Below are 24,163 nucleotides of genomic sequence, written 5' to 3' on the forward strand. Positions count from 1 at the left end.
TCCACAATCTGCTTCAAAAATGGTAGAGGTGGAATTAGACAAATTAATTCTTGCAAATTATTTAGCTCTAATCTAAATCCACATTTGTTTGATTTCACCCTTTACAAAAGGTCTGTGATGCATTAGCCAATTGCCACTAAATATTTGACTGGGGATTTTTCCTAGACTGATCAGAAATAGAGATATATGCATATATTATTGTTATTTACGGGGTAACAACAATGCTTTATAGACAAGAAAGACGACAAAGTACTTACCCCAGAGATCTTACAGTTCAAGTATACAACCATAGAAATGAAAATGGGGAAAGGGCGGCAATAAAAGCCGAACGCTAGACAAGTGACACAGAACACATGGTCTTATTCGTTTCCCAGCTATAGTTTTAGAACTTCATTTTCCCTTCTGAGCCAGTTTTCTCCTTCCAAATTAGTTAGTACATTGTTGAAAGGAGCAGGGAACCTTTTGGAAGAAGTGAATTTTGAGAAGGGACTTGAACAAAAAGAGAAGGTGAAGGAAAGACAGACCCATAGTGTCTTAACTTGTTCTATAGTGTCTTTGCCCACGAAAGAACCAGTCAGCACATAAGGTATTTCAGTGATAGGGAAAGTAAAATGTTACTCCCCCATTTTCTACCACCTTCCAATTGTATCACTGACTTAACAAATATCGATGATGCTGGTAGAGTTGTCAAGGAGCCTAAACTTACTTTTGGAACGATTAAATCTCCTCCTTTAATTAGTGGACATGAAGAACATCCCATTATTCTGGTAAATGATTCCCTAAAGGAGTTTCTAGATTTGTATTATGGGCACAAAGTCTCACAATAGTTAGTTTTATTTCAGCCATTTGGCCCATCATGAATCTTTCCTCAGCGTTCCTGTTCTGTTTTATGCACCTGGGCCAATTCAGGAAAGCATCCCTATTCAGGGCATCACTGAACCACTTGTTTAACTTTAAGCAGATTATTAAAGTCCCATGCAAGTCAATGGGCATTAAACACATGCTCCGTGCCATCCTAAATAAGGATGTAGATACGTTTAAGTGCTTTCCTAAATTTAAATATTAAAGAGCAGGTTTGGACCTTATTTTACTTGTCTGTAAAGAGTCTAGTACAATGTTGGTGCTATGCACATAAATAAAAAGAGCAGCAACAGTTTTGTTTGTTTGTTTAAAGACCCTGTGGGTTTTTTATGTACCTGCCAAGTGTGAAGTTTTTCAGGCAAAATCTTCTTTCTTTCTGGTGTGTTAAAAATGCAGGTTTGGCGACACAATGTTTCATGAATTCTTGTTGATTTCACTGACTTGTTCATTTTAAAAACACAAAAAAGATCAGAGCATTTTATTTAATCTCTACATGCTTGACAATAAAAGTTTCAGTATGAAATTACTTTCATTTTAAAAATTCACAGACATTTAAAAAGTGAAAATCAAAACGAAATGTTTTGTTTGACCCAAAATGAAAACTTTTTCGACTTTTCAAGTCACCAAAAATTTCAAAATCTTTGGTTTCAGTCCAACCCGAAACAGTTCCTCAGTCCAACCCAAAACAGTTCCTCCCCGCATGAATTTTAAAGTTGTCAATGAACTAAAGAATTCATCATCTAGTTGTACACGTAATACATAGTAGATCCTTACACAAGATATCCTTTTCATAACCATTCACGGTTATCTCTCTAGTAGAAGGGTCTCTTGCAAAATGGCACAGTCTACATTTGTTTTTTTTTCAAATATACCACCATGTGTTTACCCTCAACTGGACTGTTGCTTCTGTTATTTTTTGTAGCTAGCAGGACTGAGGCCTATAATGTCCTTTGCTTTCCACAATGAGTGAAGAAAGAAAAAATACTCCTTTTCACTAAATATCAAATAAAAGTGAATGTTAGATAACTTTAAAGGAGTATCATCAAAGATTGAGGTCCAAAAGTTCAAACAAGCACCTCCCCACCCACAACATGCATTATTGTATATCTGTTCTTACCCCTTCCATTTTTGGCTAAGTTAGATTTTATTGTAGTATCTATATATCTCTACAGTACAAGGAATCAACATGTCTTTTGTGCACCAGCAATGTTCTGTCTTAATCCTATAATAATTTACTAATACCTTTCATATTTCTGTCACTAGCACTTAAGGCAAAACTTGGCACAAGGGCCTTAAAACATAAAACAAGGTATTGCACAACTGGTTAAAAGAGAGAACAGAAGCGGTTTGCCTATTTTTAGAGTAGTAACAAAACAAATATTTATTTTTACTCTTAAAGAGCTTAGATGACCGAGTTTCAAGTCTAAGACATTTTGGATCAAGCAACAATCACAATTAGGATGACTTGGCAATTACACCAGGGTAATCAGCCAATTATTTTGCGTGGCGATAGCAGTTGCATATCGCTTTAACCAAAAGAAGGGCATTGTATTGAATGCCAATGACCCAACAAGCAGCTGCTTTTGGCAGGCAGCCATCCATCAACCCCTCCGCAAAAATCTATGGTCAAAGCAGAATAATATGCCCCCTCCTGCTAGAAATTACAGTGGGTGTAGATCTGTGGTAATTTTTGTTTAGCTGAATGTTAACCTTAATAGAAACTAAACCATTTTATTGGCTCCACACTCGATCCTTTCTGTTTTTCTATATAGTACCAACCAACTGTATTAAACCACAGTTTCTGATATAACTGATTAAGCACTAAGAATGAGGAAACCAAGTAATGCACAAAATCCACAAGGGAAGTTAGCTGGACAAATATTTCCAATTAATTATGCTATTGTAGGTTAAGTTCAGTCTCAAAACGGCTCTGTAATCAGAAACCTAGCAGCCAGCCAGCTGGGCTCAGTGTGGTTATACTACGCGGCATTCAGTTTGGCACAGAATCATGTAGTGTGGAAAGATGTGGCGGTGAGGATCACAGAGATGTGTGTGTTTCAAGACTAGAATCTTGCACAATACAAGACCTTTTGAAGCTTTTCAGAGATAAAGAGACCCATCCCAGTGGTCAGGGCTTTCACCTAGGATGTGGGAGAGCCAGGTTAAAAACCCCACTCTGCTTAATTCAGGACAGGGATTTGAAGTTAGATCTCCCACATCCTAGGTAAGTGCTCTAACCACCAAGGTATTGGCTGTTCTGGGATGGGTCTCTCTTAATCTCCACTGTTGGAGCTGTTCCACTCTGTAAAATTAATTAAACCTTCATTGGGCCAGAGAGAGAGAGAAACTGACTCTACAGGCCAGTCAGGGAACATGGTACCCCAGATACAAGTCCTCCTTCTCTTTGATTTTGACCAGAAATTCTATTCTGGACCTAAGAAACCTTTCCCATCTGAAATTCATTGAACCTAGTACATTCCCATGAAAAAATGTAGTTTGAACAAACTGGCATTTTCAAAAAATTCCCGACCAGCTCTACAGCTAATTTTAAAATGTTAGTATGAACTACAATATGTTTTGTAAGTATTCAGTTAGTTATGCCCTGGAGTTAACTATCAAAAACCTCCTATAAGAGTGTTTGCCACAGGAGCCTGCCTACATTTGTGGTGTCTATTTCTTTCTCTTAGAATAAGAAAAGAGAAAACATTGCACAGAATTCTCATCCAAACCTGAGCTGGTAGCTTCCTAATAGAAGCCACTATTACACTTGCTTTTTACACGCAAGTGATCGAATTAATCTAATGAAAATCTAGGACAACACCATCACAGTTCTGTGTAGATTATAAGAGTTTCCAACCAGTGATCCTCAAGAAGGCCAAGATTTACAATAGAAGGCTAAAATTAGGCTCCTGAATCCATATTTAGATATGTAAATAAGGGGTGAGCACCCAGAAGCTTCCACTAAGGCACTCTCCCACTGGAGAGTAACGACAGAGATCTGCCCTTAAACTGAAGCTGTTGCATGCTTAACACTGATTCGAAAATAGGCCCCGTGTTTACATACATTTGTACTTAGAAACTTTACTTGAAATCCCTATGTTTGAAAATATTGTACCTAATCTATTAATATGGAGCTAGACACAGCAATGATGGGGTGAGGGACATCCCACGCAACACATTTCTTCTTTTAAAGATGTGCTCGCTTTAGAATGTCAGATGTTTTATGCCGCCCCAAACAACCTGACCAAAAAAAAAAAAAAATACAGTCCAGTACTCTATAATCCCACCCAAACATTCCATTCTACCCTATATATTTGTGTTGTACTCATAACGATTTGACCATTTTGTGGGGGAGGGGGTGAAAGGTTGTAATTGCTAGACGAACATTAATAAAATACAATTTAAAAAGCCATGTTATCACATGGGCATATGATATTGGCCTACTTTCCAACTGCATTCACAGTGAACTCTAGTTCTGCACTACATTTATCTGCTCAGAATTATTAATTATTAATTTGAAATGGAGGTTGCACTTTGCCAGGCACTGTACATACACCCAGGAATAGAAAATACCTGCCCAAAAGAGGTTACAAACTAAGTCAGACAGATAAAGGGTGGGAAGGTAAACTGAGGCTGAGAAGATGAAGGGTAACATTTTAAAGTGTCTAACGATACGTCTACACTGCAGCTGGGAGCGTGTTTCCCAGCTTGGACAGACCGACATGCACTAGCTCGTCTCAAGGTAGCACTCTAAAAATAGCAGTGTAGCCAGGGGGAGCCTGGGCCACAGCTCAGGTACATACTCAGGCTAGTATAGTGCATCCTCGTGTGCAAAGCTGGCGTGTCTGTCTACCAAAGCTGGGAGGCAGCTTTGCAGCTTCAGTGTAAACGGCCTCCTACATCATAAAGGGTGCAAGTCCCATTGGCTTTCAAAAGGTGTTTTTGAATATTTTTACCTCTAGTTAGTTGCCCAAGGTTACAACTGACTGCAGCAGGTCAGCGGTGGAGCTGTGAATACGAGTGCCAGTCCTAAGCCCTATATTCAAGCTCCCAGATCTTCTCCAAGATGGCCTGAGGGGGGAAAAAAAAAAAAAACTTTAAATACCAAGGATAGCCAGAATGTGAACAGAGACTGAAATTAGACCGGAGCCAGAGAGAAAAAAAATAATTAGACAGTGCTGCCGAACACAGACAAAATGATGCTGGTGCTAGCATAGGCCTCAGCATTCAAACCACTGAAAAGGAAGCCATGGCAGCAAGGCCAGAGAAGAAATAAACTCAGAAGTGGGTTGGAGAGGGAGAAGGATGTGAGAACTGTGCAACTGCCACTGCAAAAACTGTCTGAAAAGGATTTAGTGCTCAGAGGAATAAGCTGGTAATTTATCTTTGTGTGATGGAACGAGGCATAACTGAAGATGCAGTGCAGGCTCAAGATTAGAGAGCGGCAGGCTTGGAAAAGAAAACTCATTTAACTAGGAGAAAATAAGTAACAAATGTCAGTGTGAATCCAGCTCAAGTGTCTTTCTGTCTCAGATGTAGCCAAAACTCCCAACTTTGAGAAGCCCTTGGAATCCTGGCTTCTCACTTTCATGGACATTTTTATCCAATATGGTAACTGAGCAATATGGTAACTAACACCATACTTTATGTTACAAGAGAGGCCCATAACCACCTAACTAACTAACAGATAAGGTTCAATACCTTACAACCCTGACCTGCCAAAGCAAATGAACTACGTACAAGCTTCAAGAGGCTGCATTAAAGCTGAAGTTTCAGTCCTAGATTTGAAAAGATCAGCTAACATATACAAACAAAATCCATTATGATTTTCCAGGATTTTTTCTAATTATCCCCAAAGAATCAAACAGGCTTTAACCTTAAGAAACATGGTTTTCAGCACCAGATACACAGACAATTTGAAAATCTTCTATGAAAAACACATCCAAACTTTCACAGAACCTGCAGAAGGCTTATTGTTTGCCACTATGCTCACCTCAAAAAGCTAAGCACTCAGTTCATGTTATGGATGTAACTCACTTCACGCCCTGAGGTTAGCACAGGCCTATGGCTCTCAAAACAAGGCTGGAAGTGGGACTTACATGGTGAATAGGCCTTGTCGTGGTTCTCTGCATAGGGGTAAATTTCACCTGATGAGTAGGTCCCTTATTATTTCCTATACCCCATGCTGTGTAATACCGTCAGAGGATTCCATTCACGTTAAACTAAACTGGCTTTTTATTAAAGCAACTATTGACAGAGCTGCTCCAAGTACAGCTGAACATTCCTAGCCATCTGCTAACAGACTGCCTGCCCGGTGACTCCTCCAAAACTCTTCCCTTCTGAAATCCAAACTCTGCCCTCCAGGTTCCATGCCACCGTTAACACCTACTACTGAAGTAGTTCTGTTGAAGTCAATTGTGAATAAGGGTGGCAGTTTTAAGCACTAAGTGATACAGGAGACTAAGAAAGAAGTGGAAAGAGAAATAAAATATTGAGATATTAAACAAAGGAGGAAAGAGAATGGAGGCAAAGCTACTTTTATGCCCCTTAATAGCACTGAATTCAGTTTTGGAAAAATTGTTTCATCTTTCAAAGAGCCCCACTGTGCTAAGGCCACATCTACACAACAACCGTATGTCAACTCAAGTTACAGGGCATACAGCCGCCACAGTTAGTACATCGCTTGTGCGCGTGCATACTTAGCCCTTGTGTTGGCTGTGCACGTACTCACCAAGAGCGCTTGTATCGATGCTGAATATGGTGCCCCATGGGTACGTATCATGTTGTTCAACTCGCCACTATCCAGCACAGTGTCTTTTGTAAAGTTTTGGCAATGCATGATGCGGCTGAAACAAGTCACTCAGGGTGACTCGGAACACAGACATTATGCAAACTGGGAAGTTGACTCCATCCCATAATGTCATCTGTACCCTTTCCCCCCCCGGCCCCCAAAATTCCATAAATCCACATGGACTCTACGGTGTCTGCCATCTCTGACAGAAGCCTGGAGCCTGCACATCTCCACACTATCGTCATGAGTGTCAGAAGCACAGGGGACATGATCCTGAAGTATTTGCAGAGCCACAAGAAACAGCGTGGGGAACACGATGATTCGTTGGAGGACAAATTGCTGTGGGACATAGCAAGACCAATTCCAGAGTTGGCTGTGAGTTCATAGAGCAGCTGCAGATGGTGGAGCACCACTTCCGGACCCGAGAAACAAGCACTGACTAGTGGGATTGCATTATAATGCAGGCTGGGGATGATGAGCAGGGGCTGCAGAGTTTTTGGATGTGCAAGGACACATTCCTGGATTTGTGTGCCAAACTCACTCCAGCCAGCCAGCTCGACAGTACCAAAGAACACTTCAACTACTGGCTCAGCAGGTGCAGAATAACCTTTGGTTGTTTAAATGGACACTGGCATTGTTTACTCACGAGACTGGATCTCAGGGAGAAAAATACCCCAATGGTTATAGCTGCCTGCTGTGTCCTGCATAATATCTATGAAGCAAAGGAGGAATGAAAGGCAGATGGCTTGGTTGTACCACTATTTCTTCTAGAATGAGTATATTAATTATAAGTCAAAAGATGTGTCCTGCCACTTTTTTGGGGGGGGAAGGTTGGTGGGGTGGATCATCCTTGTTATTTAAAATTAAACTACACACTTACCCGAGATTCCTTCCCCTGCATCGGGCTCGACCGCAGAGACTGGCTGAGTGCAATAGAGTCAAAAACACATCCTGGCTCTCTTCACAGTTGGATTCCACAGTTGCCAGTCCCCCATACTCCTCCTTTTCGTCCACTAATTCCGACTCCTCCTCACTGTTCACGATAGGGGCCTGTTACTCAGGCTTCTCGGTGGCAACCACGGTGCTGGGGGGTGGTCTTTGCTGAGTATGACATGCAGCTTTTTGTAAAAGTAGCACGTCTTCAGCTCAGCACCGGATTGATTATTGGCCTCCCTGGCCTTCTAATATGCCTTCTGCAGCTCCTTAGATTTCACATGGCACTGTGGCTGGTCCCTGTTGGACCCCTCCTCCTGCATCTCCCAAGCAATTCACTTTTAGATGTCCATGTTTCTACAGTTGTTTCAACACTGTGCCTGCATAGCCTCTTCACCACACAGGCCCAGAAGATCCAGGATCTCCTGTGTCAGGCAGGGGTGCTTCTGGAGCATGTAGATGGCATGGTCAGTTGGGCAGCTGCATTCAACAATGGAGAGCTGCTAGGTGTGCTCTCCAAGATGGGAAATCATGAAAAAGAATTTCAAAAAGTTGTGAGGCTCTAAAGGGGGGTAGGAGAGCTTCTGGTCTCCATGACCTCTGGGCAGCAGCGTTCACAATGGTAACTAGAGCAATCAGAGTGCGGCGCTGTGGGACAGCTGCTGGAGCATAGTAAGGGTCAACATAAGTAACGCAGTGTCTCTACTTGCACTACATTGACCTAAGTACATCGACCTTGGCTCTGTGCTGCTTGAGGAGGCGGCACTGTTAAGTAGGCATAACAGGGCACTTACTTTGGCCAGAGCCAAATTTAAGTGAAGACACATGCACAGCTAGATCTTTGTAAGCTGCTTTGTGTCAACCTAACTTTGTAGTGTAGACCAGGCCTAGGACTTTTATACTGTTATTCTGGAAAAAGTTAATGGCCAGTGCCAAGCAGGACTTTGATCTATAAAATATCACAGACGTGATTAAAGCTGATAGGTATGCTACGTACTCTTCTTTCAGGCTAAATGGCAGGAGTAATTAAGCTCTTTAATTATAGTTCCGATGGCTGAACTGGGGCACAGAACTGACTGGAGGGTCAGACTTGGAAATTGTGAGCAAGGACACTGCCCGCTATTGTTTATTTCTGTGTGTCTGTGTGGTTGGGAAACAGGACTTTGTGTACATTCTTTGTAAAGGAACAGGATTGCACCAAAGAATATGCCTCAGGTGTATCATCCATTTCTCCTCTTAACTGAGAGAAACCTGCAAGACCCTGAATATTGGCTAACTGCTGAAAGAGGCAACAATATCTCATATTACTGTACAGCATGCTACGAAAGTACAGCATTAAGGCACCATAGTATTTATTTTAGCTAGTACAATGCAGAAGTATACAAATATGCACTAAACTTACAGCCAGAAAATGAATACCATTCAATACAACTATTCTATTAAATGGGAGAGGATGTGGTACAATCAAAACTAGTAATTCAATTCATTAAAATTGGAACCTTTATATGGACAGTTAATCCTGCTGTTTCACTCATCCATGAGTCTGCTGAACTGCATTGCTCCATATGGGAAAAGAAACTTATGTTTTCCTCTCTATCTTTCTATTTTTGTGAATAAAGTCCACTAAGGGCTCAATCATGTCACAACATGTCTCAAGATCAAGGCTTAAGGGGTAAATCCTTGTCCCTGCATTGTAAAAAAAATGTGTAAAATTACCTGAACTGTAAAACAAAGTGACAGAGATGTTGAGAGTTAGTGGAGACTGCGGTTCTTTACTTGGAAAAACTCAGAGAAATGTGAATTAAGCAGCACAAAGTTTCAGAATACTGGTGGTACTGTTAGTAGTAAACATTTCATCAAAAATATTTCAAAGAAGCTCAGTTAGCCCATGATGAGGCAGTGTGATAGACTGTGAGACTGCATTCACCAATAAAACTGTAAAAAAGAGGGATTTTAGTCCTGCTTTAATTGCCACTCTTAAATATGGAGTTGCAACTGATGCCTTCATAATAATGTTATGCATTAGTGGATGAGAATGTTAGTGGAGTCATAAAACAATGCACATGACTGCAGACAAAGCTCATGTTAATCTTTTGATAAAACTTGGTAGCGTGGATCCCCATATCCATTGGGACTTAAATTGGACTCGACAGGTGCAGTGGTCCTAGCTAGTAGATCACATTGCCAGATTGGACTAGCTAATAGCATTCACCTTTATTAGGTATGCAAGGGGAAACTTTAAGTAAATACAATGGAAGTAAAGAGAAAGAAGACCACAATTTAAGCTGATAGTTTCAACTGTAGGACTGTGCTGAAAGTTCTTATTCTGCACCTAAATTATACCTCCATTGCTACTGAAAGCTACTGTACCGCATCAACTGATTATTGTGCACACTGTACATTAGCATCGCAATGAAGACATTCAGTAGTCTGATTAAAATAACATCTTCTAATTCCCTTTTTGTTGTAATTTATAGTCTCTCTCCTTTGGCTGAACCTGCCAGCCATCCTGGAGGTGAACAAACAAAATGTGCTAAAGTTGCCAATTCTGGGGCCTGGTGTGAGAGAAAGCTTTTGTTTTCAGAGGTTGTATTTACTCTGGAGACTATTAATCAAAGCCTCACAGAGCTTTGTAATTCTTCTGTTACTTTCGTGTGGGTATGAACTCTCAGTGTCTGATCCACATGACTGTCTTTCAAATCCCTCAATAAGCTTACTCAATTGTAACTTACACCCATACTGGGTAAGAAAGATTCCGGCTTTTTTCAATATGGCTTTGGATAATTAAATTACATCACTAGGGTTATTGTATTTCATGTTTAGTACCAGGGACACCAGCTAACTTTCAAACTAGCTGAAATGTGTATCGAGAGCAATTCAGCAGAAATGAATTGCACACCACCAGCCCAAAAGGAAAGGATGAAGAGGGAGGAGAGAAATACCCTGTGCCTCAGATCGTCAGGCTAATGAAATAAGCACAGGATAATGAACTGAATGAGACATTAGAAATTTACTTTAAGTGTTTGTTATCCACAATCCAAAGAAAACTGTCAAACTAGCCTTCAAAGAGGATGGATAGCTCAATTACCTAGAGCTGGGTTCTCCTGGGTTAGTCAACTCATTATTGAGTGTGGAACCATTTTGCACTTCCATGTCCCTAACAGTCTGCAACCATAAGTAAACAGTGAATTACATATTGCACATTTTGAATGAACTGGTGCTCATTCATTGTTCATTTTTTTTGTTTCATTCATAAATTGCAAAATAATGCAAGTCTGTTATATAATTTTTGACAGAAATAGATAGACTAAAACACAAATCCTGTCAAGTGAACAGAATGATAAAAAACTGTAGAATACCATCACCAAAGGTTACATTTTCTCTAAACCAAAACAAAACTACTCTGGAGCCATCTGGTACTATTGAGAGCTTGAGTAAAACTGAAGCCCTTATAAACGTAGCAAGAATTCTCTGAATGCTCATTTCAATAAAGAATTTTTTGACGCTAAAGGGAACTTATTGATACAAAAAAATTTAAAGGAGTACGAGTGGCACCTTAGAGACTAACAAATAAAGTTTGTTTATTCTTAAACTGCTATCTAGCTATAAAAATGTAAAGCCAAACACACAAGACCTATGCAAAGTCTCTTATGCACTGTCTGTCTATATATCCAGCACAGTACATGCCTTACGGACAGTGAAGTCCAAAACACTGTGACAATCTCCTTGGAAAGGGTGCTGCTGTATTTGGCCCAGCTCTGGGTGGTCTCTGATTGCATTGGAGAGTTGGTTTCACTACAGATTATTTAAAGTATTTAGTAGCTCCTTGGGGATAGACGATAGCTAAAGAAATGGGATATTTAATACAGGTCCTTTTCTATAACCTTCACTGTGATGTTTCCCCCAGTCATGCACCACCACCACCTTCAACTTGTTTGGACTGAAAGTTAGCCAATTAACTCCAATTTCAATCAGATATTGAAACTGAGGATAAAACCCTCACCCTGTACAGATCAGGTGAGCGCCAATGTACACAGCACTGGAGTAGATGTCAAGAGATCTGGGTTCTCTTCCTGGCTTTGACACTGACCTTCTGTGACCTTGGACTTTCACAGCCCTGTGGCTCTGCTTCCTCTCCTATTCTTGTTTGTGTTGTCTCTTTAGACTGTAAGCCCTTGCAGGCAGGAACTATTTCTTACTCTTTGCATGTATAGCGCCAGGCTGAGGCCTCTCGGTGCTACTGTAACAAATAAAACCAATAATATTTATGACATTACATCCCAAATTGCATATCATGGTCCACATACATTTGGAACAGGAAGGGCAACAGATCAGAATACAGAAATATCTACACCTCAATAAGAAAATGTTTGTGGCAGAAGAAGGATTGTCTCACATGAGCTTCCAGGTTCTCAAACTCTGGTCTGCAGAGAATGGCCTGGTCACATGGTATTAACTCTTCCAGATGCAAAATTTCCAAATGCAAAATTGAACTGAAAGAAAGCCAAATTTGCACTACCTTCCTGACATTACTTGCTACCACAGAGGTATCTAGTATGATCAAAAATGGGAGGGGAGGTGAACCATGAGACAACTTCTTTGTTAAAATGTGGGCCACCCTATGAATAAAATTGAGAACCGCTGCTCTAGGATCTCTCAAACATAAAAAAAGAGCCACTCAACCACAATTCCGCATACCCTTGCCAATGTCTGCAGCTGCATCAACAAAAGGTCATGGTCATTTGTAAAGAAGCCTCTTGCATCAGCTTGGACACATGACCTTTGTCTATCACCAGAAGGAGATCATGGACTAATAAGACCAGCACAGTTTCCACTGCTCCCCTGAAGCAGTCTCACTTTGAGACTGAGTTTATTTGCTTTTGTTGATTGAAGTCAGCCCTGTGTCAATATTTGAATGAAGGGTTTTTGTAATTAAATATAGACAAACACAATCAGACCGCCTGTGTTTGAATCTTAATGCGTTACCATGTGTACTGTTTGACACTCAATACTGAATAGAATAAAGCAACAGATTTTAAACCACACAATGTTAAAAAATTCTAGTGCTTTATTTCCCGTTATGGCTGTGCTGCCCTCTACCAATGGCAGCATTTGGATCTATTCACTTTTCATTAGACAGTAAGATGATTCCACTGGAAATCTAGGGTGAAATCCTGACCCCCTTGAAGTCAATGGCAGAACTTGCACGGACTTCAATGGGGTCAGGATTTCACCTCTGAGTATCTACAGTAACTCAGCTACATAAAATGGATATTTGAGACCTCAAAGTCAAAAAGCAAAGGGTGGCAATCAAAATGAAGCTGTTTTCCCAGGACTCTCAGAAAACAAAAGAAAAATAAATAAAATAAATTCTGGAATATTTTAGCATTTCATTTCTCTAGCCTCTCTTCATAAACAGTTACAAGCCTGCAGAAGTTCCCATCTCCAATGGCTGATGATATCATATGGTGATTTTTCTACACCCTACTTTCCCTGGCCTTTCTTAGGGCTGCTACAATTTCCTGTTGGCTTTGGATTTGATCTGTGTTTTTCTTGGCTGTGAGTTTGCCTGAAAATGTGAGGCTATTTCAGGCAAAAGTGCTTTTTTTTTTTTTTTTTTTGCTTTTTTTTAAAATCTGCTTTTTCAACCCCTATGGCCGCACCCCTGTTCTTTCCACTATTCAGCCCAGTAAGCATTTTTTTACGTTATTTATTTATTTCTGTTTCCAAACGAAACCATAGGGGTATTTGAGGTAGGCAGAATATAATTACACGTACTGAAATTTGGCAATAAAACTCAAACTCTGTCAAAAAGTGCCACAGAAACTTACAGCACAAACAGTCAGCGCCTTGGTTTTACACATCATCCAAACCAGGGATCTTCCAGCTGTGCAGTGCCACTTTAAATCCATACTGGGGCACTGCTTCAGCACTGGAAAAGTGCCACTTCTCACTTCCTGCAACATCTGGGTGATCCTTAGAAGTTTTCCTTCCAGAGCTTTTCCTATTTGGTCTGCAAGATCTGATAAACTCACAGCATGAGGTGATATCACCATGAATGCTAAAGACTATACTTCTTGCCGCCCTCTTTCCTTCTCAGGAAACATTCCCAGCTTGCCATACTACAAATTTACGTGGTATTTTAACAGACTATCTATATCTCTGTGGACATCTGAGCATGTAATTGAAGGCATTTTCTAATATTCAATTAGTGATATTTTTCAGCTGGAATGAGACTAACACTGTAATCATGCTATTATGGGGCACATGCATATTTTGATGTGGTCTTTTTATAATAACACATAAAGCAATGGCATCATTTTGTCCAACTGAAAAGCTACACAGTGGAATTGAATCTAAGTTTTTCCACTTGCTGAAATGAACCTTCTGACTTAGAAAAAACAACAACCCTAAGTACACTGGACACAGTAAAAAAAAAAAAAAAAAAGCATTTCTAATTGGCCAAAAGCTGTACTCAGAAACTCAGTGAAATGAAAGTGAAAACTAATTCCTACAGAATTACCCAGTCTCTCTCGCCAAGCAGAGGCGTATACAGGAATTAATGGTTGGTTGTGGATGAAAGCACAGTGAATGTGAGCAATGTTGTTTAAAACTGCAGTCCTTTTTACTACAGAAGGGCACACATTGAAGTACAGGTACCACAAAATGACCCCCAAGTCTGAAACTGAAACAGAATAATTCAAAGAAATGAGAAACAATATTGCTTTGGGGCTACAGCAAAGAGCTGAGTGTGAGGTGATCTGGACTCTATTCACTGCCCCTGCCACTGACTTGCTGCAGAAGTCTCTTAGGCCCTGATCCAGCAAAGCACTTAAGCATCTGAGTTGTCCCCCTGATTTAAGTAAGTGCTTAAATTCTTTGCTGAATTGTCTCTACCACTGGGTTAAAGTTGAAAACTGGCGTCTAAGGGCCCACGCATGTGGGCACCCTCTGAGAACCCCAACTGCGTCGGTGATGTCTGGAGATTTTTAAATGAAAATCTATTATGAAGAGAAAATATTTCATTTGTAATAGTAACTGTCTATCTATGCTCCATCCAGTTGCTAAGGAATCTGTGATCTGATTATTCTGGATAAGGCTAGTGGGCACCAAGCCCCACATTCCATTTCAGAAATTAACTCCCTACAAACATGTACTGGCACTTGGAAACCTCTAACTCTATGAACAACTTGTCAGGACGACATGACTGCACATGTGCTTACATTTCCTATCACTGCTGTTATTGCTCATCTAACTTCCATCTGTCTCTCTCACCAGGCTACAGCTTTGAGTCAAATAAGGGCTTGATGGTTTAGCAATGTAGCTTAATTTTGTGCTCAAGTTGTAACTACACTGATTATTTTATAAAGTCATAGATATTAAGGCCAGAAGAGAGCGTTAGATCATCCTAGTCTGACCTCCAGTATAACACAGGCCATTAAGTTTTACCCAGTTACCCTGGTATAGAGCCCAGTAACTTGTGTTTGGCTAACGTATAACTCCCAGAAAGGCATCCATTCTTGATCTGAAGACAGCAAAAAATGGAGACGTAATTACTTCTCTTAGTAGTTTGGTCCAATGGTTCATCACCCTCATTTGATCATTTGCATCAGTTACTCCATCTATAAAATCAGATTAGAGATACTGACCCACCTGTGTACAGCTCTTCAAAGGCTTTGGATAAAATATGCAAAAGTATTTTATCTCTGCCTTTCATCTCTTGCTGGCGACTTTCTTGTCCTACTAATGCTGCTTTGATCTAATTTTTGGCCAGTTTCCATGCCATCTTTTAGTCTCTTTTGGAAAACTTCCACTGCTTCATAGCCAGGTTTATTTTATGCCAAAATCTCTTAATTCAGATTTACAAAATGGGCGACTTATTTAGGCACCTAACTAACAGGCCTAAATTTTGCATGTTCCTCCATCAGTGGGAGTTGCTGGATGATCTGTACTTTGGAAAAGTTAGATTACTTATTTAGGTGCCTAAAAAGGATTTAGGAGCCTAACACACACCTTTGCTTAAAAATCTTGGTGAAAAGGTCTCCACCTGAAAATATTATTCCATGTATTTCGTACCAGTTGCTCAAATTGTCAAAGATTTGACTTCTCCAGCAGCAGGCTATTTGCTTGTTGGGAGGGGGAACAGGTGGAAATGGACATGGGATCATATAACTTACTTTTATTTACAGTAAGTGTACTTTTGAACAAAGACATGAAGTAGTAAAAGGCCAGCAGAGATAACTCCCAGAGCTAACAAATGACAACCAGAAGTCCAGAAAGCAGCTCTGCAGCACCATCAGTGCAGGACTGCATGGACTAAATTTTGATGAAAAAGAAGTGGTCATAGGTGTGTGTTTAAAATGTAGCTGCCACTCTTCAGCTCAGAAGAGTTATTAAGGATTTAAACATTCAAACTGCTCCATGAATTAAAACACAATTATTTCATTTGGTTCATCACATCTTTTGTTCCAATGATTTCATGAATAAGGCATGGTGATTGTTAGTTGGCCAAAAATGTCATCCCAAACATTTTGCATTAGTGACTCCACAGCTAGATGGTTTGCATAGCAGTAGACCCATTTTGGATGCTTCTCCATGAAATGTGACATCTTAGTGAGAGTCTGGTCACCGGTTGAATGTAGAAATGTTTTATAACTAGTCATCTCTCTCAGCTAGTCACCAGGAGATGAGATAAAAACAATCAAATATGGAGGTCTGAAGTTTATTCTTGCGGTAAAAGGAACAAAAGAGCCATCAAGGGAGAAGGAAAATTAAGTTGAAAGAAGCCATAAATTTGCCCCTTACAACTCCCCACATGTGGGATAGAAGTATAGCTGTGCTAGTGATTGCTTCCCTCTGGTATGGTATAATTTTTCCTGGTTGATGCCAGTGAGATATGACTTAATAAACAACACCCTGTGTTAAAAAGTGCACAACTCCATATTCGCTTTTGTAGACTACGACTTGACCCTCTTGAGTGATATAATAGTTGTGACATTAATACTGGGCGGGGGGGGGGGAAGATAAGTGTTATAGAGTTTGGGATAGATCCTCAAAGCCTTAGACATGGATCTTCAGTGCTCTCAGAGGACAACATGCTACCCCAACTATTGGGAAGCCCTCACTGAAGTCAGAAGAAAGTTACCTGAGTGTCATGGAAAGCAATCATGGCCCAATGTTTTTCTGAATCATCAAAACAAAATATTTTTCTTCCCTTCTCTCCCTCCCCCTCTTCTTCCCTTTCTGTTTTAATCATGTCCCTTCCCTAGTGTCCTCAAACATCCCTGTCTGAGTTTGGTTCCTTTGGAACAGAGCCCTTACATAAAAAGTATCTAAAGGCATCTTCCTCTTAATATAATACTGACGTTCATAATCCTCCAAGGACTTAAAAGAAAAGAAGGAGTAATATCAATTATGGGAAAAAAGCTTTAGTAAACTGCAAAAGGTTTTTGAACTGTCAAAATCAAATAAAAAAATTCAACCATTTGCATAACATTTCCCAGGCTAATCCCCAATATAATTCAAATGAGATGGCTTACTGTACAGAAAGTAATAGACATTCTTTCTATGGGACCAAAACACAAGGTTTTGTTTATTTAAAATAATTGCAGCTGTGGGATAAAGAGCAGATGTTACCACATTGTTTCCATTTTCCCATTAATTTTTTTTTGTAATTAAAAGCATGAAAGCATGCAACAACAAAAAAACCAACAAGCAAACCTGTTTAATTGTAAACTATCACAATTTGTTGGGAGCCACCATGTCAAGTGAACTCCCCATAGAGGGTATAGGAAGAGGGGAGAATAAGGGAACAAAAAAAGGATAGGGTGGAAGATCAGCGGAGAACTTCCTCCCTCTCTTTCCCAACCATGCTCTGCATGTGGTTTATTAACTTTCTCTAGGGATGTCACCCAAAAAAAGTTTCTGCATGTTGTGTCTTCTAGGTCCACAATACCACAAACATCCATCTACAAACTGCAAAATATATCACTGAGGTCTGATGAGAGGCTAAGGTTATAGAGAAAGTGTTTGGCAGATAATATCCCACAAAGTGTGAAGGATCTTTATCCCGAGGCAAATCTTAGCCCTAAACCACCACTTACAAACAGAAAATATTCTAGAAATGAAAAAGACCTAACAACTAATAACCATGATACTTGAATCTGCTTGTTTTTGTCTCTTCCTTTCTCTCCCCTCCCACCGGTTCCTCCCATCATTCACAATAGCCTCTCATGGTATTCTGTCACTTCTGCTTCTGGCTAGAATTCAGAAGTTCAGAGAGGCGTGAAAATGGAAAACGTGAAGGAAAACATTAACAATTTCTCTGACTATTCAAAAAAGGTTCATTATAAACTTCCTAAAATTTAGATGTCGTTTCAAGATAGCGGGTGAGGTGAAGGTGAATATTTCAATTTATCCAATGTAACATGCTCACTTCTGAATAGCAATTATCACTTGTGACAGCCAGGCCAGTTGGGCCTTCAGTCACAAAAGAAGATACTATTCTTTAAAAGTAGGAAGACACATGATAGATCTACCATGAGAACATACTACAATGTATTATAATAAATTCCTTTCTCCATATCCCATTTTAAAGGCAGACTGAGCCACTGATACATTCAAGTCTGCAGAACTCCATGATATTGCCCTTAATCTACTGAATTCAACATTGGGCTCGCAGAAGCTCTGGGTAGCTGTGCAGTGTTGCCCAATCTTGCAATATTTGGTATTTTGCCCTGCTCCTTGAGTCTTGTGAATACATGAAAATCTCAACTCTCAATTTAAAAAAGTAAGATTCTAGCCCACCTAATTACAGAGAAAAGCTGGAAAAATGTGACCAGAGTGTACCCTAAAGGCTCATACACCAGAAATATTTTTAATCTCATGATTTTGATGTCTGATTCATGATTTTTTAAACACCTGGTGGTGGCAATACAAGGTAGAACTAACAGGGACACTTGACAAGAGAATAACTTCAACCTTCTCTTTCCAAGAATTTACACGGCGTAACCTGTGAACTATTTCCTCCCTTGTTCTTGATACAGTCTGTACCACACTGTATCCATGGCGCCAAACCAAAACAATCCATTATTCCCTCAGCTCTACTGTTGAGTCTTGTTACATCCGTCAAATGCTTGTCTTTGGTCTAGCAAATGGAACATGCTTGGAAGCCTTATTTTCAGATCTGCTGAGTGCACTTAGCTGCCACTGATTTCAGTTCTGCTGTGAGTGCTCAGAACTTCTGAAGATCAGGCCCTTGGCTTCTATTATAGTGGGAAACGTCATGACTTCAGTTCAAAGGGTACTTTAAAATGCCCTAAAATTTCTACAAGAATCAGTGGAATTGTTTCCGTCAAAGGAAAGCAGATAGTGCTATAACCTTTTAAAAAAAAAAAAAACACACCTCTAACCAGTATTATAATAAATATATTTGTTATAATGAGCAAACTTGGGAAATGTGATCAAGATAAAATTACTATAGGCTGGGTGCACAACTTGTTGAAAGACAAAACAAAGAGTATTTAGAAATGGCTCACTGCCAAAATGGGAGGGCATATCTAGTGGGGTCCTGTACAGCAGTGGTTCTCAACCAGGGGTCCGGGGTCTCCTGAGGGGGCACGATCCAGTTTCAGGGGAGCTGCCAAATAGAACCAGCAGTAAACTCACTGGGGTCCAGGGCAGAAAGCCAAAGACCCACAGCATGGGGCTGAAGTCCAGAGCCCTGCCACCTGGGGGCCGAAGCAGAAGCCTGAGAAACTTAGCTTCTCGTTGTACCCTGTGGTTTGGGGCCTTGGGCAATTGCCCTGATTGCTATCCCTTAATGCCAGCCCTGGCTTTTTTTTAATAGCATGTTGGGGGAGCCTCAGAAATAAAAAGGTTGAGAACCCCTGCTGTAACGGTCAGTTCTGGGTCTGGTACTATTCATTCAATATTTTCATTAATGAGGTGGATAATGAAATGAAGGGTACGCTTATAAAATTTGCAGATGACACCAAGTGGGGAGGACGAGCACTTTGGAGGACAGAATTAGAATTCAAAATGACCTTAAGAAAACTAGAGAATTTGTCGGAAGTCAACAAGATGAAATTCAATAAAGACATGCAAAGTACTTCACTCAGGTAGGGAAAAATCACATGCACAACTAGAAAATGGAGAATAACTGGTTAGGTGGGGATACTGCTGAAAAATACCTGGGGGTGATAAGTGGATCACAAATTGAATACAAGTCAACAATGTGATACCGTTGCAAAAAAGGCTAATATTCTGAGGTGTATTAACAGGAATGTTGTACGTAAGACACAGGAGGTAACTGACCTGCTCTGCTCAGGGCTCTTAAGGCCTCAGTTGTATAACTGGATCCAATTCTGTGCACCACACTTTAAGAAAGGAATGAACAAGCTGGCGAGAGTCCAGACGAGAGAAACAAAAACGATAAAAGATTTAGAAAACCTGACCTATGAGGAAAGGTTAAAAAAATTGGTTATGTTTAGTCTTGAGAAGAGAAGACTGGGAGGGACCTGATAAATTTCAAATATATTAAGGGGTGTTATAAAGAGGACGGTGATCAACTGTTCTCCATGTCCACTGAAGATAGGACAAGCAGTAATGGACTTAATCTGCAGCAAGGGCAGTTTTGGTTATTTATTAGACAGAAAACTTTAACCATAAGGGTAGTTAAGCTCTGGAATAGGCTTCCAAAGGAGGTTGTGGAATCCGGATAACTGGGTTTTTTTTAAAAAACAGGTTGGACAAACCCCTGTCAGGGATAGGCTAGGTTTACTTGGTCCTGCCTCAGTGCAGGGGGCTGGGCTTGCTGAATTCTTGATGTCCCTTCCAGCCTACATTTCTACGAAATATGTAAGTATGCTGTAAAATCCAATATCCCTCCAGAAGCAGAGACCCTATACTACAAGAACGCTTTAAGATCATGCCATGGCATTGTGCATATGCTATGTTCAGCTGCAGTCTGCAAGACCGAGCAATCGTCAGTAACATCCTCTCACAAAAAAAGGTTCCAGGAAGGAAAGCCTTTCCAAAGTAAAGTACATCGTTACAGATTTCTACTGTGTTAGCACCTATTGGGCCCAATCCAGGATCCAGTATGCTACATACTGTACTCTCACCTATTACAAAAACACAATCCCTGCTCCAAGGAGTTTACATAACTCTTGAAACAAACCCTCCACCAAGCCCGTTTACAGCTTGGTATTCCTCACATTCATCTTTTGTCTTTCTGCTCATTTAATAAAAGAGGCAGTCAGTTTCTTCCTTTAGCAACCATGTAAGTCAGGGTAGTTCCACTGAAGCGGGTGGAGCACACCAATCTAAACCAGCTGAGCATCTGGCCCAATATCCTTTCTTCCTTTCAAAAAAAAAAAAAAAAAATCAGCTAAACTACCCTCACCTATCCAACCCTCCACACAGACTCACAGGGCAGCAGGATGGTGGTCAGCTGGGCTTGGTTTGCTGGCGAGGTTCCTTAGGTAGATCAAGAGCTTCTCACCACTTCCAACCAATCACAGTCTGGCTTGCTGTCAGACGGTGCCAAATATCACTCCTCAGACTCTGACTGGGAGGGGGGAGTTTCTGACATGCTTAGGCTCCAACTGATCACCATATCTGGAAGGATTTTCAGGAAGGAATTTTCTCCCAGGTCAGATTGGCAGAGACCCTTGGGATTTCTTGCCTTCCTCTGCAGCATGGGTCACTTGCTGGTTTCAACTAGAGTAAATGGTGGATTCTTTGTAACTTCAAGTCTTTAAACCAAGTTTTGAGGACTTCAGTAACTCAGCCAGAGGTTAGGGGTCTATTACAAAGAGTGGGTGGGTGAGGTTCTGTGGCCTGCAGCGTGCAGAGGTCAGACTAGAAGATCACAATGGTCCCTTGAGTCTATGAGTTGCACCCCCTGCCTTAGGCTGAGCTGGGTGAAAAGCAAAGGGCCATTCTTTTGTGTAGCTGGAAGAGATACTCACTGGCAGAGACTGCCAGGAGTCAGTCCCAGTGGCAGCTCTATCTCGCTGTACAGGAGTGGAACATCACTCAGTGCAAGCTGCCTGTCAAGGTCCAGGTGCACCACCCGTTATCTCTGGCTGGGTAGCTATTTTGCCCTTGTGGTCTGCCAATCATAACAACGGGTGGCTGATGCTCAGGCTCAGCAACTACAGCCATCCTTTGCTACAAAGACTATGTTCATTTCCCTCCTTTATTTGTTTACATTCTTGCTGTTTATTAAATAACTTGAAGCCAGTGGGCAATAAACTATCCTTAGCTGGTGAGGAGTGCTTATGAGCATCCCCTTGGACATATCTGCTTACTGTGTAGCCACATCTCATTTCCTATTCTGCCCTAACAGCTCCTTTTGTGAACTTGAAACTTAGAAAGCAAAGTTTGAGAAGACCTTAGACATACAATAATGCTTCACATCCAAAAATCTCACAGGGCTTTCACCTCATGGCAGGGAATAGATCCTATTATGTTAGTTCAGTGACAACTGCACCAAAGATATTAAATACATAATGAAATAATAAGTAACCCCCACAAAATGTTGGCTATATTTAAAAGTTTGGGGGAAACTGACACACAGAGAGATTAAGTGCCTTGCTCAAGGTGTCACAGTGAGTCAGTGACATAATCTAAATGTTTAGGTTGACACCTCTCGGGAAAATATGTCTGTAGTCTATTCTTGTCTTCAGCTCTTCATTGCAGGTTATGCAGAATGAATACTTGGTGACTCTCTTGAATATCTTGCAACATATTCATTGTATTTCTTCAGATGAACATTAAAATACACAGCGTGTGTATATATGTGCCTACCTCTTTCATGGGTATTACCTAGCTTGTTACTTTCCCTGAAACTGAACAATACACTAGCAAACCTGTCATGGTGAAAATCTATGGAGAGTTTGCTGGAAAGTAACATTTGCCAGTTTTCATTTGAAAGAATTTGGGGGCGGGGGATCAAACTTCAAAAAAGTTAATGTGTCTTGACACTGTTGCCCCACTTATATTTCTGAGACAAACATTTTCCTGATATTCAGGCTACTTTGATATTTTTGGAAAACCCACTCCACAGAAAAAAAAAAAAGACAATGCAACCATCTCATGTTTTTTCTGCTACTGGTTTGATAAAGAGGCTTGAAGTGGGGGAATAGCCTCACCCTGGCTACACTGATTTGCAGAGGCAGCCTTCCAAAGGTAATATTCTGAGTTCAGTTCCTGAAGAGGGATGTTGGGGTTTTGTGGTGGGGAAAAGCTGGCAAACTTGTCTCTGATCTATGAAAATCTTCCTTCCCCTTACACATTTATTGGCATGTTTTCACACCTTACCCACTTTATATTCTGTACAGTAACATGATGCTGTCTGGTGCTTCAAATTTTCAAAGGTGCAGTCATGCTTGAAGGAAACCCGCTTCCCCCAAAACCAGAAAAAATTGGACCTGCCGTGATTGAAACCCTACATTTCTCTTGACTTGTTTTTCATAGGACTGTGCCACTTATGTGTGTTCTAACATATCCTTCTTAACTCATGAAAAACACCATATCTAAAGCTTAATGCCATATGTCCTATATGGACATATGAGGCGTATTTCTTTTTTATTCGTATTTTATTGGAAGTCTTACAAAGCATACAGAATAGATGCCAGTACATCAAATTCATCATGCCGAGCCTTGATTATGCAGCCCTGAAGCCTTAACGCTGCCATATGATCCTTCCTTTCAGGAAATAAAAGCCAAAGACCAGTTTTCCCTCAGGACCACTTGTGGGTATATGTTGAGGCCCTTACTACCAGAGGTTCAGACATTAAATCCCATCCAAGGAAAGTCCCTCACACAGCTATTCACTCATCATAAAGGTACCACTCAAAGTCTAACAGTTCAGTAAAAAGTGAGAGCACCACTCCAAAACCAGTGGAGGACTCAGCCAAGCTGTCTGGTTCCAGCATAGCAACAGTCTTCTTTCCACTGACCATTGGTGAGGGGGATAAGGAGAGGGAGAAGTGCATTTTATAGATGTGTGCATATAATCATGAGAATGAGCAAAATGCTCTAAAGATTTGCTGTCATAAGTTGACATGATGTATATGAAAGCAATGTGTTATTCTCAAGAGAGCATGGCCCATCACCTTAACTGGATCTACTTTACACTGAGAAATAAAATAGTTCCCAGAAACTTAGACTGTTATTCCATGACAAAATAGTAATTAAAAAATAAATAAATGGATCAGAGTCTCGTTGGCCCAACCTTTCCTCCTATACTGTTGTGGTGTAAATCAAAGCAGTAATGACAGTCCTTGAAATTCTAGATGTATTTACACGTGTTTGGTCTGCCTATGTTTATTCACTCGGGGTTTCACTCCGCCACTTGTTAACGTATTTGGCATGCTCTCATATAAATAAAACTAGCATTTCAAAGGAGAGCCATTCTCCATTCCCTCTTTATGCACAGGGAACATGCCAGAACTTTTGCTGAGGCTATGGAATGAGATCACTTGAGAGCAGAGTCACCACGGGCGGGTAATGATGAGGTTACCCCTATGCTGTGAATTGATGTATTCCAAACCCTTATTACAGTTACAA

Source organism: Eretmochelys imbricata, chromosome 1 (assembly GCF_965152235.1).
Source record: "Eretmochelys imbricata isolate rEreImb1 chromosome 1, rEreImb1.hap1, whole genome shotgun sequence".
Taxonomy (NCBI): Eukaryota; Metazoa; Chordata; order Testudines; family Cheloniidae; genus Eretmochelys; species Eretmochelys imbricata.